The 19,512-nt window shown below is 34.1% G+C and overlaps 1 pseudogene across 1 annotated transcript; it reads right to left on the reverse strand.

Annotated features, from left to right (window-relative positions):
• Positions 1 to 2,617: 2,617 nt before the first annotated feature.
• LOC113224939 lies at positions 2,618 to 3,335 on the reverse strand (annotated as a pseudogene). Its single transcript, XR_003309578.1, has one exon. The product of XR_003309578.1 is annotated as a 60S ribosomal protein L15 pseudogene (transcript).
• Between the last annotated feature and the right edge of the window lie 16,177 nt (positions 3,336 to 19,512).

Below are 19,512 nucleotides of genomic sequence, written 5' to 3' on the forward strand. Positions count from 1 at the left end.
AAAAACCCTGAAAGACAACCTAAGCAATACAATTCAGGATATATGCATGGGAAAAGATTTCATGACAAAGACACCAAAAGTAATTTCAACAAAAGAAAAAATTGACAAATGGGATCCAATTAAACTCAAGAGCTTCTGCACAGCAAAAGAAATTATCAACAGAATAAACAGACTACCTACAGAATGAGAGAAAATCTTTGCAGTCTATCCATCTGACAAATATCCAGCATGTATAAGGAACATAAACAAATTTAAATAAAAAAAACAAAGAACCCCATTAAAAAGTGGGCAAAGGACATGAATAGACTCTTTGCAAAGAAGACATGCATGCAGCCAACAATCATGAAAAAAGCTCAACATCACTGATCATTAGAGAAATGCAAATCAAAATGACAACAAGATACCATCTCACAGTAGTCACAATGGCTATTATTAAAAAGTCAATAAAATAACAGATACTGGCAAGGTTGTGGAGAACAAAGAACACTTCTACACTGCTGGTGGGAGTATGAATTAGTTCAGCCATTGCGGAAGACAGTGTGGCGATTCCTCAAACACCTAAAGACAGAAAAACCATTTGACCCAGCAACCCCATTACTAGGTATATACCCAAAGGAATATAAATCATTCTATTATAAAGACACATGCATGTGTATGTTCATTGCAGTGGTATTCACAATAGCAAAGACATGGAATCAACCTAAATACTTATCAATGACAGACTAAGGAAAATGTAGTAACGTACACCACAGAATACTATGTAATGATAAAATAGAATGAAATCACGTCCTTTGTAGGGACATGGATGGAGCTGGAGGCCCTTATCCCTAGCAAACTAACACAGAAACAGAACTCGGGAAGGGGAACATCACACACTGGGGCCTATCATGGGAGGGGGGAGTGGGGAGGGATTGCATTGGGGAGTTATACATGATATAAATGATGAATTGATGGGTGCTGACAAGTTGATGGGTGCAGCACACCAACATGGCACAAGTATACATATGTAACAAACCTGCACGTTATGCACATGTATCCTAGAACTTAAAGTATAATAAAAAAAAAAAAAAGAAAAAAAAAAAAAATCAAACACCAGATGTTCTCACCTATAAGTGGGAGATAAATGATGAGTACACATGGACACATAGAGTGGAAAACACACTAGGGTCTTTTGGAGGGTGAAGGTTCAGAGGAGGGAGAGGATCAAGAAAAACAATGGGTACTAGGCTTAATACCTGGGTGACAGAATACTCTATACAAGAAACCCCCATGACACAAGTTTACCTATGTAAAAAGCCTGTACTTGTACCCCTGAAGTTAATACAAAAGTTTTTTTAAAAACATTATCTGTTTCCACACACTATATACTTTGGTTAAAGTTATGGAATATGGTTGATGCACATTTTATTTTAGAAAGATCCATTGCAAAGAAGAATCTGGAACAATACCCCAATATCTAGTTCTGACATTTAGGCATGGTGAATTTGCAGTAATATCAAAGGTTAGATTTAGAAAGGATGTAACGTGTATCTTGTCCAACAATTTATGGTTCAAGAAACCCTTTATAGAGAGGTGTTGAGACTGAGATATTTACTGCAGAGATATTAAATGCCACTTTTACTGTATTTTGAATTCTAATGTATTTTGAATTCTACAGCAATCTTGTGAAGTCGGGCATTTTTTTATCACTAATTTAAAGATAAGAGAGATTTGAAGCTATGAGGTAGTTGCTGTATGCCTGTTAGTTAGCAAGTAGTTAATCAGATTTACACCTAGTTGTCTTTTACCGGTAAATACTTGTTAATGAACAGATAAAGAAATGGACTTACAAGAATGATGTAACTCTATATCCAACACATCATTGTAGTACCAATATGTAATTATTTGTTTTAGTTTATCCCATTTAACAAAGCTTAATTGACTTGTATGACCTTAACTTAGCACTTTCCACTAAGATTAGTACAACTATAATGGCACATGTCTTTCTTGATAAAGAAATGACCTACACTGATTCATTATTAAATATATATGTACAAATTCCAGACCCATCAAAAATTGATACTTTGGCTTTATTAACATTAATTTATGATCTACCCAGGAGATTACAGGACTGGACAGATATTTAAGTCCTGAGGCTTTTCCACATTACCCTAAAATGGAAACAAGTGTGTATTTAATTACTCACATATGTGGCTCCTCTTCTGTTATAACAGAATTATTACAACGATTAGAATATTTGGACATGGTTCAGTCATTTTGAATAATTTGCAACCTAAAGCACTGGTGGAAAGCACAAATTTATTTTTAATGATATTATTTTAAAAGTCTGACCAATTAATAAATGATGACAGTTAATTTCTGAATATAAAATAAATTTTTAGTATTAAAAAATCAAATTATTTTAGGTGTCTTGTGTTGAGAATATTATCAATTCTACTTGATAATTAAACATCCATACTTACATTAATATTTAATTCTGCTTATAGACATCCCTGTGGTAATCAAAATCTGTAAGAACTTTTCATTCATTTATAGAGCAGATAGAAAAACCCACGAAATCTTCTTGGAAGCTGGTTTTTCTAACAGGTGTATTATTATCTAAATGCAAAGAGATGATTTTTTATTTTGAAAGAATTTTTCAAACTTTACTTATATTAGCGGTAACGGTGGAGCTGGAGAGTATTGCGCCTTCTCCAAGCTGCCCCGCGAGAACCACCAATAGTATGGTGGAACTTATGGCTCTTTCCAAGGCCACGGCTCTTTCGGCCTGCAGATGTCAGCCCACGCATCTCCCTGTGCTTGTGGACTGGTTTGGTGATCCACTGGGTGTCAGGATTTCTTCTGATAGCTTTATGGAATGGATCAATGAGGATAACCTCAAAAAATTTGTATGTGGAATCTTCTCCAACCCAGTAAGAATTCAGGACTCTCAGAGCCCCACAGTGGCGTCCAGCTCGCTCCTCTGCAACGGACTGAAGGCTTCGAGCAAATTTTAGCTGGTTAACACCATGATGGACAGGCTTGCCGTAAGTTGCACCCTTAGGAACTGGGCGTTTTCGGCCACCACGGCGAACACGAATCCTATATATAACGTAACCTTGCTTGGCCTTGTAGCCCAGTCGGCGCGCTTTATCAGGCCGGGTGGGGCGGGGAGCCCTGTGGAGAGCAGAGAGCTGGCGGTACTGCCAGCAGCGGACCCTCAGAAGAAAGCGCATGACATCAGACTGCTTCTTTCTCCATAGCTCCTGGATGTACTTGTATGCACCCATCTTGGCTGACCTGATGGCTGCCGCCAGACGGAAAGGAAAGAGCTGTACTCCCACAATCCCTTTTGGGCTCCTGGAAGCTGGTTTTTCTAACAGGAGAAGTATTAGCAAAATGCAAAGAGATGGTATATTATGTTCACAAAGAGCGTCAATTGTTTTCAAATAATTAATCTTTTTTCATTATTTTTGAGAATAGTGATTATTTTGAGAATACTCTGATTTTATTTTTCAAAAGTCAAATCTTTGTTAGAATATTGTTCAGGACACTTTTTAAATAAGATCACTCCTTCTTTTTCGGCATTTTGCTTATTAAATTTTATAAGATGTAAATCAAGGTAGAGTAGCTTATATATACCTGATTTTGTAACACTGAGTTATAATAAAGTTGTATAAACAATATCACAAAATGTGTTTGCATTAGAGGCAAAATATTCTGGGTTTTGAGGCCAGCATTATCATTCACTAGCTGCAAAAGCTTGGCAACTTTTTTTCTATCTGCCTGAACCTCAATTATTCTATCCAAAAAATGGGATATAGACAATGTTTACATCAGAGAGTTGTAAAAAAAAAAACCTAATATTTACTTAGCATTTAACACATACTTAGTAGGCACTTTCAGACAAACCATTTATCTTTTAATCTTCAAACCAATAATGCGTAATAAGAATTATAACCTAAATCATTTTCAAGATAAAAAATAACTTTCCATGTTTATATGGTTTAATGTGATTGATAAGGAAGATAAATTCACTTGGTTCAAACTCAGGACTATGTAGTTTAAAAGTTCATGCTCTTTGCACTATACCAAAATGTTAAAATCTCATGAGAAAATACTACATGGATGGCACTCACCAATTGTGAGTGTAAGTGGATGTGGGAATTTTTCACACTCAATGCAAAATTCACCCTCTCTTTAAATCTCACTTTTTTTTTAAGCTTCAATTCAAACATGAAATCAGAGGGATACATTTGTGTGTGTGTGTGTGTGTGTGTGTGTGTGTGTGTGTGTGTGTGTAAATACCTTTTAGTTTGTGATCTAAACCAGATTCAAGTGAAAACATTGGACATTTTTTCTCTGGTCACAAAATGACTTAGCTTCAATGCGATTCTCAAGTAAGTAACCAATAGGGGGCATGAGAGCACTACTATTAACTGTCATTGATGCTTGTCTGGTTTAACAACACTTTTCACCTGACATTTCTAAAATACTTAAAATATCATTCTAGCTGGCCGTAGTATTTGTAATTGCCTTACTAGATCTAGTTCTTGAAATTTAGTTTATTAATAAAGTGCTGTAACTCTTTGCAATATTAATGAATCAAGTATTTTGATTAGCCAGGCATGTGTAGGGGAAAAAGATTGGGAATTCAAATGAAAATAATTTAAACGAACACAGAGCTGAAAATGAAAATGTGATGCACATAAATGGCCCCATTATTGCAAGATAACAGAATACTATTCAGGCATTTTTCCTGTAACAGAGCAGACCACTAGTTAATTGTATATCTCTTCACTCTCACATTCCCAATAGAAATACTTTTGTCTGCCATTTATTGTAAAAGAAAACATTTAAAGAGGAGAGTACAAAAATGTTTGGGGCTGAATTCTAGAATGAATCACCATTCAAAAGAAATCTAATAGTATGCCACTTGTTTTTAATCATATAATGTCAAATAGAGAATTATGTTTTTACTTTTCTATCAAATTTTGCTTACTGGTGCATTTATCAGGAGAGGCTGAGGAGGGAAGTTGTACTTGGTTTGTTCTCTGCTTCCCACAGGAAAATTTAAGGGTCCTCAGAACTTTCAGGTAAGCTGTAGAATTTTACAAATATAACTTTTATCTGGGATTCTCATGAAACATGCCAGAAAGGTCTTGTTTTGTTTAAGAATGGAAAGACCAAAGCTATGAATGATTTTCCTTGTGGTTGAAGTAGAATAGAACAGGGAGAGGAGCAGATTTGTGGATTAAAGGGGGAACAGGTGACCTGCAAATGATGCTGCATAGTTGCTCTTGGTATTTAAATAATTCGCTCCTCTCCCCAGAGCTGATTTATTCAATGCTCATACTCCAGATTCTTTATCAGCTGTGTTATTATGATAAGGATTTGCTACAAACTAATTTAGGTCAAACTTTTTCTCTCATGTTTCTCTGGGAGTATTATAAAACAGTTTCAAACACGTTGGTTTCATATAGCAAAGTGACTATGGCATGTTACATATGTATTAAGTATGATAGCACTCAGTTGTAGATGTGTGTCTGTGGGTTTTAAGATCTTAGGATAAAGAGGAATTGCCTGCACATTTTCCCCTGGGCTAAGGCAGTTATGTAGATGTACTTTGCAGTCTTTTGTAATTGGTTTATGCCAGGGTTTGTTTAGGACTTCACCTTTACTTAACTTAAAATAGATCACAGTTCTAAGAGGGAATTAGAGCCCAATCATAAGATTGGGTGAGTCTGTCTAGACACTGGACCTATTTCAGATTGAGTAAATGATGAAGCAATTTCCTGTTCTTTCACATCGTGTTTCTATTACCACCTTATTTTCTTTATTTGTGCTTTCCTCCCCAGTCAGCCCTAAAGACTATTTCTCTCTCTGTTGTGAATCTCTCTCATCTTACATACCTAATCCACTTCAGCTGAAATCCATATTCCCAGTCACATTAGAATTTAGATGACTGAGAACTCAGTTAAGAAGCAACTAAAATACATTTATCAGGCAAACTTCTCCTGATTTGGTAAAGGACACTAATTATAGTGTTCAGAAAGTCTAAATTGTTGTCTCAATTTCCACCTTTCAGAATTTTACATTTTCTCAATTTTAAATAATTAAAATGTAGTATTCACTGCAGCCCTGCCCTTGACAGTTGTGTTTTGAATTTGTTTGACAGTGGTATTAATAGATTTTCTCTAATCCACCCTCTGTTGTCTATTTCCTCTTGTGACCAATAGAACTCATTTTGGTCAGTAGCCATAGAATTGAGTGAAACTAACTGGCCCATATGGCAATTGAACTTGCAATCTTGACTTTATTAACACCACACTCCAACCAGCTGAGCTAATAAGCCAAGAAAATCAAATTAGACACTATACACAGCTCTTGGTTAATTACATTTTCCTCTTTTGGTCTCTTCATTATGGCCACTTTTTCCAATTACCAGCTTCTAAAGGGTAATGATTGAATCTATGGGGTTCTTGTTCATTTTGCTCTTAGTTGAAATTATAGACGGGAATGCGCTACTTAAGTTCAGGCAGCAAAGTTGTGAGCATATATTAGCAAAATTATGGTACCTAATGTTCTTTGTCAGAGACCGAAGGAGCACATTTCAAACATCTCAAGAAGACAGCAGCATTTGTAGTCAAAAGGAGTGATGGAAATGGGTTTGGCAGCTCTTTGATTCATTTTCTGTGTATCTCCTTTCCCGTCTCTGAATCTTAATCTTATTTCTGCCTCCATTCCCACCTTACTTCATGCTAGAAAATATGTACTGTGCTTTCATGTGAACCCTGGATTGCAGATGAAACCTGATTTCTAATCATGCTTACCTGGATTGCAGATGAAACCTGACTTCTAATCGTGCTTAATGACCTGCCAAACTAACATTATAGCTGAAGTTCATATCTATTGTGCCCAGAAATCTGACTTTCTAAATAGTATATGTAAACAACAACAATCTGCCCGTGATTCTTGATAATTAATCCAGTGTTCTACTCATCAAGCAGCAGTGTGAACAGGACCTAATTCTTTCTTTGCCTAAATTGCCGGGCATGGCTAATAATGGTTTTACTAAATTTAATTCATTTTAATTAATTAACATTTTGATGTGTATGCATTTATAAATTCCCTAGGCATTTACCATATTAATGTTTTATGATGAACTATCATGTCAACAAATATTGCGTCTGAAATGTTTACATAGGCTGGATATTTGAACGCATTGCTAACTTTATGAAGCATTATTTAAGATGTGGGTTTTTGAGATTGAGAGAAGTCGGTTACAGGTTCATAGAGTGTCTTTTAATACAACCTTTTAGTTTGTATTCCTCTGTGGATTAAGACAACTTAGGGGACAATTTAATAGAATAAAATAAACGCTAAATATTAGTTAATAATTATAAACCATTCTAGTACTCAAGTTCTGCAAGAAGTCATTTTTGTCTTATTTATTACTTGAAATAGTGGTCATTAAATTTGTTTTCTTGGAGAAAAAAACAGGTTTCTTTTGTCAGATACACAGAGATCATGTACTTCAACTTCATTTTACACATGGAAAAAAAATTAAAGAAAGAAAAATCAAGAGGCATAAAAAGGAAAAGATCTTCCAAGTAAAGATAGTATTATAACCAAGTGAAGACACCAAGGTCTCTAAATGTTGTGAAATTAATTTTGCCCCAGACCCCAAAAATTCATATGTTGAAACACTAACCTCCAATGTCACTGTATTTGAAGATAGATCTTTTGAGGAGGTAATTAAGGTTAAACAAAATCATGAGTGAGGCCCTAATCCCAAAGGACTAAAGTCCTTATATGAATATCAGTAAATGCACAGAAGAATGCACAGAAGAAAAGCCATGTGAGGACACAGAGAGAAGGCAGCCATCTGCAAACCAGGAAGAAAGAGCTCACAATAAACCAACCCTGCCGACACCTTCATCTTGAACTACTAGCCTCCAGAACCGTGAGAAAACAAATTTCTGTTGTTTAAGCCACCCATACTGTGGTATTTTATTAGGGCAGCCAGAGCTAACACACCAAGTTTCTGCTCAAAGTTCTTCTGTTATCCTACACTGCTACTTCCGTGGTTAGCAACGCGTACCTTTTAGCTATTACATACATCATTCTACACGTGCCGTAAGAGCTGACCTCCTCTTAACATAGTAAAATTGATTTTAAAATCAAACAGTGGTAGTGAAGGGAATGACTGGCAAGTCCTGGATCCCTCCTCCATGCTCAGAGCCTGGCACAGACATTGGCACAGAGCTAGTGCTAACCTACCTAAGGACCTCTTCCCTCCTCCTTTTCACAAGTACTCTCAGAAAAAATTGTTACTTTACAATTTCATCTGAATAATACTATGTTTTATCCCTGGAAGATAAAGAGTTGTATCACGTTCTCTTGTCTATTTTGATGCAAAAATCTTTTCTTTTCTTTTCTTTTTTCCTTTTTATTTTTCTTTGAGACGCAGTTTCGCTCTGTAGCCCAGGCTGGAGTGCAGTGGCATGATCTCGGTTCACTGCAAGCTCCGCCTCCCAGATTTACGCCATTTCTCCTGCCTCAGCTTCCGGAGTAGCTGGGATTACAGGCGTCCGCCACCGCGCCCGTCTAATTTTTTTGTATTTTTAGTAGAGATGGGGTTTCACCGTGTTAGACAAGATGGTTTTGATCTCCTGACCTCATGATCCTCCCGCCTCGGCCTCCCAAAGTGTTGGGATTACAGGCATGAGTCACCGTGCCTGGCAGGGGATGCAAAATTCTTATCAGGTTCTTGACCAATGGCTGATAAGACATGAAGTCCAAGGCTGCTGCACATTTTAAAAGTAAGAAAAAGTAGCCTAATAATTCAGCAAAATTCTTTATTGTAAGCATAATACAGGCAAAATTAAATTATTTCGTTTAGGAGAACTGGTGGTATATGTTGTATGTTCTTTTCTTTGTAGGATGCAAGTATCATTTAAGGCATGAGAGAGATACAAATTTGGTTAATTAAGTTAGCAACATTTGCTGAATTATTTATCTTATTTGGTGAATAAAATCCCCCCAATAGTTATGTAACATTAGTCCTTCGTGTTTAAGATCTTTTTTAAGAATAATAAAATTTAAAAAGCTACAGTAAGGACAAAAGTCCTAATTTTACATCCCATGGTTTGATTTTGATATAAAACAATGGGTGGCTCTAGCACAAAAATCTCTAACCTTGGTCGAATGTGATTTCATTCAAACTACATTAGAAAAGTCATAAAATGTGATAAATTTTATTTGATGCTCTTCAGATATTTGAGTCATAGAGATTGCATGACCTTTTCAGGTTTCTTTCAGCTGTAAAGATATAAAATGTTTAGCTATGGACCTTTTATTTGACTCCACTTGAAATTTCAGTTGGGATTATCTAGCAGTCCTTTGTTTTTAATGCAAACATTGCTATAGCAAAAGGCATTAGAACTACTGAAGTAAAATATTCTAGGGCAGTAGTGGCAAAAGATAAATGTGACGTTTATTAGTAAGTTAGTGGTGATTAGGTAATTACATTTTTAACTTTTTATCATCTCTCAACAAGAGTAATTATTAGTATTATAACCTATTTCCAAAGTTGGCCTTTGTACCTTTTCTGTGCCTGGGATACTCTTCCACCAGAACTCGACAGGGCTGCCTCATTGTCTTTCAGGATCTAGTTCAAATGGTACCTCTTCAGAAAGGTCTTTCTTGGTTACTCCGTATCTAAAAAAACCTCTCGTTTCTCAATCCGTGTTTATCTTCATTAGGCCATCTTCCTCAAAGTATTTATCACTATTTATACTTCTCACACTTATATATTTAATGGAAATTTTTGTCATGTAATTGTATTACAAATGACTAGAACAGAGCATTACATTTTTTAGGCAATTAATAAGTGTTACACTAATTGAACACAGAAAAGATTACAGATGATATATTATATGTTGACTTTCAGCATCTATCTTCATGTCATGTATCTTCATATCTATCGCTCTGATTGAGTTTTACAGTAGACATGAATGGAAGGATCAGCTTTGTTTTCTCTATGGAAAACTAATACCTATGCCCAGAAGGTGTAGGTTCAAGTTGCCATGTCTTAACTTGTAATTATAATTGTTGTTTAAGATAGAATTAACACCTTTGATTCTAAGGTTCTTTTCAGTTGATTTTAAGAGTAGATGCCATTCTTGAAAACAACTACTATATGAATGTCTAGATTGAAATACTTTCAGATAAATAGATATTCTTCTCTTAGGAAGCCAAAAACTACTACTGTCAAATGGACGATGTTTTCTAATCTGGGGTTGGTTCTTGTGAGTTTTACTTATGGTTTTATTCACTTAGTTTATTCATTAACCAGATATTTTAAAAATACCTACTATGTGTCAGATACTTGGTTCAGAACTGGAAATATTTTGCATAAGAAATTGACACAATTTCTGCTCTCAAGGAGATTACGGATGGTGGGAATTACAGAAAAATAACAAGTAAGCAAAAAATGAATATGTAATGACATAGTGTCTTATGCCACCAACGACTGAACTGGCTTGGATAATAAGGAGTGAATCTGGAAGCCATTTAAGGAAAACAGAAAAAAGTATCTAGTGAGGTGATTTTAATTCCAACTTAGAAGAATGAAAAGAAATTGGTAGAAGTATGTAGAGTAATAGTGTGGTATGAGACAAATATCATTTTATTCCAGTTCTTTATTTTCAGTGTATATCACATTAGAAACCATTTTTGAAACCAACCACTGGAATTGTAATGTTCTTGCTGCAGCTGATGTGTTTTCTTCTTATGGCTTTTCTTCAGAATCAAATGCCGAGTGAAAGGGGTATCTGTTTTCCAGCAGTCTGTCAAATATGTTGCACACTCGAAACTGGAATCAATTGTAAATCTGACAACATAGTGGAATGTTCAGTTAACTTTAAACTGCCTTTGAGAGAACACAAGGGAGTTCTGAATAGTCTAATCACTTTTTCCAGAAGGCACCTGTGATTTTGTTAATTTGCCTCTGAGGAAGTCCATGCAGAGGGAAAGGAGAACATACGGCACTCGGTAGCTGAAGTAGGTAAACTGCTGTTTTGCACTTGTTTTCTCTTTATTCATCATTTTGCAAGAGGAGCTATAAATTGGTTAGTCAAAAGGATCTTGAAATGCTTCATTACATTTTTTTCTTGGAACCTATGTGGTCCTGGAGCATATGTCCATATGTGCATACTTATTTGGAGACCTGTTTTATGCTCTAGAATAAAGCATCAGTATTTAATATTTAATATTTAGTATTTTTAAAAGTTATACATACCCCATAGGTATATTTACTATATATATTTGTATTTTAACCATTTCAAATGCATATACATATGTGTGTATGTGTATATATGTGTGTGTATGTGTATATGTATGTGTGTGTAGAGAGAGAAAAAGAGTATATTTACAGAGAGAGAAAGAAAGATAGAATGAGAGTGAGAGAGAGAGACAGGATGAGAGAGAGAGAGAGAGAGGTGGGGGTAGTGAGAGATTGGTTCCAGGACCTCTTATAGATACCAAAATCCATAAAATGGTATAGTATTTTCATATAACCTACACATATCCTCCTGTATACTCTAAATCATCTGTAGATTACTTATAATATCTAATACAATGTAAATGCTATGTTAATAGTTGTTATACTATATTGTTAAGGGAATGATGACAAGAAAACTTTGTACATTTTGAGTGCAGATCCCATTTTTTTCCTAATATTTTCAATTTGTGGTTGGTTGAATCCATAGGTGCAGGACCCAGGATACATAGAGTCAACTGTGTATATTCATGTGTGTGTGTATACATATATGCACATTCATTATGCACATACACGCATATATATATACACACACAAGTATGTATAAAAGTTTTTAAAAACATTTTGAACAATGACTTTCAATATTCTTATGATTTGGGTAAACAAACTTATTTTAATTCTGGGAATATATATTCTGAGAAAGTAATTAAAAGAAGAAAATGTTATACCTATTAAGATATTCATTGGTTTCTTACTATGATAAAAAATCTTGGAAACTGTCCAAATGTCCAACAATTTAAAAATGTAAATTTTGTTGATATTACTCTGTGTAATTTGTCATCAGCCATGAACCAAAATTGTGAAGAACATAAAGCAAAATTGGAAAATATTTAAGCTAAAATGTTAAGTGCTGGAGAAGAAGAGATAATTATATAATTTTGCATTTCCTCGTAAGTCACTATTCACTGGATGTTCCATAGACGCTCAAATACAACATATACAGGGCTTCAATTTCCACCTCAAAACCAATCTCCTTTCTGTATTCTTTAGCTTGTTGAACTTTATCACTGTAAACTCCAAACTGAGAATCTAAAACCCTTGTGTGTGTCCTTCATATTTTCCTCTCTGAAAATATCTGCCATCTCTGTTCTTCCTTCCCATAGCTTTTACCCTACTTGGCCTGGCCTTCACTATATCATGACTTGTCGCTCAATGTTGTCATATTAATGTCTCATCTTTCTTCCTCTAGATTCTCCCCTTTCTAACAAATATATCCCACTAAGACACAGATGAAATCATGTTGGTGTTCTGCTTAAAAGTATTGATGGTCCTCCAGTAAATATGGGATAAAATCTCAACTTGTTTTCATTAAATAAATGCTGACAAATATGAACATGTATATTTTCCCTTTAGATGACTAGTGAAGATTTAAAATTCAAAAGAGAGTTTGAAATTTTTGGTAAAATGAATAAAGAGGTCATCAGATTACAGCTAGATGCAATATTGAAGATTCTGGATGCAAGTGTGCATGCAGAAACGTTCGACAGCTTAGTCTGTATAACCCCACGTTTGAAAGAGGAAATTACAGGATTTTAGATTTGTGTAAACATTTTTGAGTGAGCATAGATAATGGTATAAAAGGATACATGCCAGTGTAATAACATAGAATTTACAGGAATATTGTATTTAATTTTTATATATATATATATTTGTTGTGTTAATGGTTATGGTAAACATGTAGTGATTTTTTATATTACTACATTTATTTAACATTAAATTATTTTTAAATTGAGCCTTGATTGCAATAAAAAGTAACTACACTGGTGATAATTATTGTTTTATGATTAAGAGTGATCATCAAGAGAAACTATTTTGTGCATTCTAGATTGTCCATTTCAATTCTTCAGGACAAGAAACAATAAAAAGATTTAGGACACATGCTCTACAGAACAGAGAATATGCATGGCTACAATATAATTTCAATTTTAGTAGTGTTTTTCTTGTATTTAATAGATATCTGAATAGGAAGATTCATAACAAAAAAGTATAATTGTTTGGAATTCACCTGTGACTCATGTTAAAGGAAAAAGTAATTTTAAGTATATTGTTTTTTCTTATTCTCGACATTTGACACACAGTATTGAGAGATTTTGCCTGCTCAGCATTAGGCGTCGGGAGTTGGATGTAAAAGACTGCGAGTTAAGGCGAATAAGATAATCGCAATAACCTTCGGTCCTCCTTGAAAGTGACAGAAAGTGTAAACGACTTTTAAGGTTGTACCTAAATTCATATAAACGGAATTCTAACATCTGCTCCTAGGGAGGCTAAAAGCAAGAATTGATTTGGTTCATAGTTATCATTTGAATCTGCATAGGGATTAAAACATTTAATCAATAGGTATTGAATAAGCAATTCGTACATGATCTGCTAAAAGAGATATATGTTGCTGGCATATTCTTTTAGAAAGGTTGATTATTGTCTTTCTCCATCACTTTCAAGAACAATTAAGATTTTAATTAACAGAATCCACTTTATTTGTGAAGAATTTTAAGCATTCATTTAGGAAAATTACTCCATTTACCAGTTATTGCTGGGCCTCTTTCGCAAGCATCATGAAGAAAAGAAGCAGAAAGTAAAATTACTTTCAGATAGATGCATCGTTCAGCTTCTCTTGATATCCTTACCCTATAACTTTTCTTTTGCTTTAATGATTTTTGCTCTTTTCATGGCCTCAAATATCCAGTATAAAATGTTGAGTGTAAAATGTATAATTAATTTGAAACAAATTTTATTATAATTTTCATTCCATATAATTCCATCCCTGCACATTGTATCATCCTTGTCTTTTTAAACATCTTGAAATCTTTTAAGAAAACTAATAGGAATGGACTAAAAGAGGAAGCTAGTAAGCAGAAGGTAATTTTTTATGGCTGGGAAAACACATTCTTAAAATTGGTGACTGCATAATAAATCATGTCTGTGTTCAAATGATTGTTCATCTAAAAGTTTCTCAATTAACACCCACCCATCATATCATTTTTTTTCTCCTCTGTGTTCTAACATTTGAATCCCTTGAGACTGGGCAAAGTATCTCTTTCTCAAGGAAGAGTTTCCTGTATTCGGCAATCTCAAGTAGGCAAGGGAGCCCTCCTCTTGTCTCCCTTTTATCATCTGTGTAACTTCACCAAACCTGCATTGCAATGTGTGGTGATACTGGTTTATTTACTGCTTTTCTTGCAAATATGAATTTACAATTTTTATCATACCATGTATAAAATATCTACAAATAGAAAATCAGACTTTTTTTTAATTTACTGCATATTTACCCTTTTATTGACCTTCATTACGTTTTACATTTCTGGGATCATTTTCTTCCCATCCAAAGACTTCTCTTTACTGTGATCTGTCTTCAGTGTCAGTATAGCTGACAACATATTTTCTCAGTTTATGTTTGCATTTGAAGTCTTCAAATTGCTTTCACTTTTAAATAATATTTTTGGTAGCTGTAGAGTGTGAGGCTGATAGTGGTTGTTTTTGTTTTCCCCCAGCACATTAAAAGCATCAACTTAATATCTTTTGGTTTTCATCATTTATCTTGCAAAATAAGCTTTCAGTCTTGTTGCTGCCCCTTTGGTTGTAATGTGTCTTATTTCTCTCAATATTTTTAAGATCTAAAAGCACATTGTTTTCTCTCCTTATTCTCCTTGGTCAGTTATGTTATAATGTAGCTAAATGAATTTTCTTTATATTTATATTGCTTGGAGTTCTTAGAACATCCTGTATCTGTAGATTATTATATTTTATCAGTTATGAAATTTTAGTTGCATTGTCTCCTCAAAAATTGCTTTTGCCCTATTATTTATCTCTTCTCCTTCTGTGAATAAAGTTGCATTTATGGTAGACCTTACAAGACCATACAGTCTTTGTGTACTCTTCACCCTTTTTCTTTCTTCTTCATGTTTAAATTCGGATATATTCCATGAACTCATATAGTCCAACACACTAGTGTTATTTTTAGCATTATTCAACTTATTCAGTTCCTAAGCTCAATCACTACAGTTCTGGAATTTCCACTTTATTCTTTTTTGTTAATTTTAGTTCTCTGGTAAAACTTTCCATCTTGTCATACATTTTTAAAATGATCTTAATTACAGTTGTTTTAAAGTTCATGACTAAAATTTCAAAACTTTTCTCGCTTATGGTTTCTTTTTTGTATTTTCTTTTAGTCTTATTCTTAGGTATTCTTAGATATGCTTGTCGACCTTGGCTTAAATTAATAGACAACTGTATAAAAAATTGAATATACTTTAAATAATGCCATCTTCCTGCAGAGCAGATTTACCCTCTTCTCCAGCAGGCAGCAGAGGAGCAGGGCACTTCAATTCAATCAGGGACTGAATTGGCTCTAGTCTGAATTGACTCTGGGCTGAGTTACAATCTGTATTAGTCCATTCTCACACTGCTGAGAAGAAATACCTGAGACTGGGTAATTTACAAAGAAAAGGGGTTTAATTTACAGTTCCACCTGGCTGTGGAGGCCTCAGGAAACTTACAATCATGGCTGAAGGCAACTCTTCAAAGGACAACAGGAGAGAGAATGAGTACCCAGCAAAGATGGAAAAGCACCTTATAAAACCATTAGACCTCATGAGAACTCACTCATTATCATGAGAACAGCATGGGGCAACCACCCTCATGATCTAATCACCTCCCGTGAGCTCCCTCCCCCAACATGTGGGGATTACTATTTGGACTACAGTTCAAGATGAGATTTGGGTGAGGATGTAAAGCCACAATATATGACCATCTTTGTAATGATTATTCTCTAATTTTTCCACTCCCAGTTTACAGCTCTCAAAGGTTTCAAACTAAGAGTTGGAGGTTTCTTAAGATATACCCTCATTGCTAGGACCTGAAATATAACTTTTGATTCCCAAGCAATGCAGCATAACGGTTGTGCAATGATTTTTAGTTACCTTGCCACTTTTTATCCTCCTGTCTTGTGCATCTTATTCCATAAATGCCTTGTGGGAAGAACCAATGCCCAATGTTGAGCTGACTTCTCTAAGTCTCTAGATTTTATCACTTCAAATCCAGGCTCCCATAGCACTATAGATTTCCCTTCCTTCCTTCCTGCCTTCCTGCCTTCCTGCCTTCCTTTCCCTCTCTCTCTTTCTCTTTTTCTTTCTTTTTTTCTTTCAGTCTGTTTGTGTTACTGATACTGATAGCTCTGTAATCTTTTCTAATCTTAGTTGAAACTTGTTGTCTAGCTCTTATCTCTTGCTATCTTCCAATAATTAACCATTGTCCTGAGGGGAAAGAAGAGGCAAAAAATGGAGATCATCTCACTAAGCTTCATCTTAAGTGATACTTTATCAATTTCTAATGCATTCCAACAAAATTTGTAAATTTTTAATGACTTTTTTGCTTTTTCTTTTTAGGAATGTTAGCTGAGTACAAACTATTCCATCATAATCACAATGGAAGTCGACATTTTCTATCACTTTTAATGTAAAATGTAGCCATTTATGTATTTCTGATTATTTCACTAGTCTTCCTTATTTAATAAATTGATAAACTGTATTCTTCTTTGATCATCAGTCTCTTGTTCAATGACTGGCAAACCTGAGCAGCTGACCCCATTGATGCTGTCTCTGACTACCCTGCTTTTATAGGCAGCTCTCTCCTGTCTAGTCCAGCTACAGTAATTTAGTCATTCTCTTTTTGTATTGTATATTTGAAATGTTTTATTTATGAGCTGTAGTTATTTCATTTTAATACCTTTTTGATTAAGACAGTCATCCATTCTGTTTTGTTATATTTACTTTCCAGTTTACATCAATATTTATGTAAATAGTATATTATATATAATATATATTTATACATAAAAATAGTGGGATAACTGATAGCAAATTAGATTTTTAGAAAATCAGTTTAGATTTCTCACTATACACCAAAAAACTCCAGATTAGTGGATGATTTAAAAAATGAAATCATAATATTTTTAATGTGAATTAAAAGCAAATTAGAATGTAAAAGGGCCAGATGAAATATGGATATTAAAAACCTACTCAATAGAAAATTTTATTCCAGCTTTTTAAAATGGTATGTCAAATAAGTGGCACTAATAGGAAAAACATATAAAATATCTAGAAATAAAAAAGTATAACTAATAGAAAATCAAACACCAAACCATTTTAAGGTCTAAAAATAGTTTTAATACTATGCAATACTATATTCCTAGAAAGAAATATTTAGTGTGTTGAAATTAATTGTAGGGATTTTTAAATACATAATTTTATTCAGTGTTGTTCACACACACACACACATACACACACACCCCTCAAACTCTCCAAAAGATATTGTTTTAAGAAAGAAGCAAATAAAAAACTTAGGATATTTTTCCTAAATCATTATAATAAAAATTATACTTCCAATTATATGAAATGCCTATAAAATAAACAATCACTTTTTCCAAATGTGTATACTATATGCATCTATAACAATATCTTAAGAAAGGACAAATTAATGAGAAAAAAGTCTTTATCACCAAAATATAATCTCTGATATGTAATAATAAGTAATAAAGAAGGTATCACAAATTATAGGTAGGAAAAAAGTTAATAATAACAGATGTTTTCTTCAAATTTTAATTAACATTATTTTTCAGCAATAATATTAAACTCGGTTAAATGATTCCTTGCTGTCTTTCAACTGGTCACATTTTTTTGTTGTTGTTAATATATTTGTAATACTATTTGATGTGATGAGTTATAGTATTACATTTACTAACATTTTCTTTATACTTTTATTCATCACATAAAAGCTGCATAATAATAGCGCCTTTTAAAATACACTATAGAATGCTGCTTTCTTCTTTTTTTCTGTTGTGGTAAGAATACTTAACATGAGCTTTACTTTCAGCAAGTGTTTAAGTAGACTGTATAGTATTGTTACCTGTACAATGTTATACAGCAGATTTCTATATCGCACTTATCTTGGATAACTGAAACTTCATACCCATTGATGTTTTCTAATTTTTGTTTGAGTTTCACCTTTTGTGCCTAAAATTATTCTGTCTATAACTTACTTTTCTGTGCTACAACTGTTAGTTCTTATAATCTATTGTGTGTACTATACGAGCAGAATAGAATAGGTTTTGAGCTATTTCTTTTTCTTTTTTTCTTTATTATTATTATACTTTAAGTTCTAGGGTACATGTGCACAATGTGCAGGTTTGTTACATATGTATACATGTGCCATGTTGGTGTGCTGCACCCATTAACTCGTCATTTACATTGGATGTATCTCCTAATGCTATCTCTCCCCCCTCCCCCCAATCTCTCCCCCCTCCCCCCAATAGGCCCCAGTGTGTGATGTTCCCCTTCCTGTGTCCAAGTAATCTCATTGTTCAATTCCCACCTGTGAGTGAGAACATGCAGTGTCTGGTTTTCTGTTCTTGCGATAGTTTGCTGAGAATGATGGTTTCTAGCTGCCTCCACGTCCCTACAAAGGACATGAATTCATCCTTTTTTATGGCTGCATAGTATTCCATGGTGTATATATGCCACATTTTCTTAATCCAGTCTGTCACTGATGGACATTTGGGTTCTTGAAAGCTCATGCAGTATCTGTAACTCTTTATTTGGGAGCATTTATGGATAATACCATCTAAACACAGAATAAGTTTTATAGAATAATCCTTTAATGATTTTCTCAATTTTCTTCCTTGTTACTGGCATTGAATTAGGTCAAAAATAGCCTCTGTACATAGCAAACTATAACATAACAACATGTAAACAAACTGCAACCTAGCTGAGGTTTTAAATGTTCTTGTAACAAGTAGCTGAGTGTTGGCCAATCACAGTAGCTGTGATTCAGCCAACCACAGGCTGCAAACTTCTCATATGTGTCTAAATAAGGCAAAGGTAGAGCTGTAACCAATCAGACTCTTATGGTATGTCACTTTTCTTTGTCTTAAAATATTACCTACCTACATTGCTGGGTGGAGCTGTCTGAACTTTTAGTGGTTCAGGGTACTGGCCATTTCATGAATCATTTCTTTGCTCAAATAAACTTTGCTAAATTTAACTTACCTAAAGATTTTCTTTTAACATTGGATTTTATTCAAATTTTAAATTTTTTGTTTTGGAAATTTTGGTAATTTCTAGTTTCTACAGAGTTATCCTTTACATGGAAAATTGTATCTTATTGACACATAAAACAGTATTTTCTAAAATCTTGCATTA

This window comes from Piliocolobus tephrosceles, chromosome 2 (assembly GCF_002776525.5).
Source record: "Piliocolobus tephrosceles isolate RC106 chromosome 2, ASM277652v3, whole genome shotgun sequence".
In the NCBI taxonomy this organism is placed as follows: domain Eukaryota; kingdom Metazoa; phylum Chordata; class Mammalia; order Primates; family Cercopithecidae; genus Piliocolobus; species Piliocolobus tephrosceles.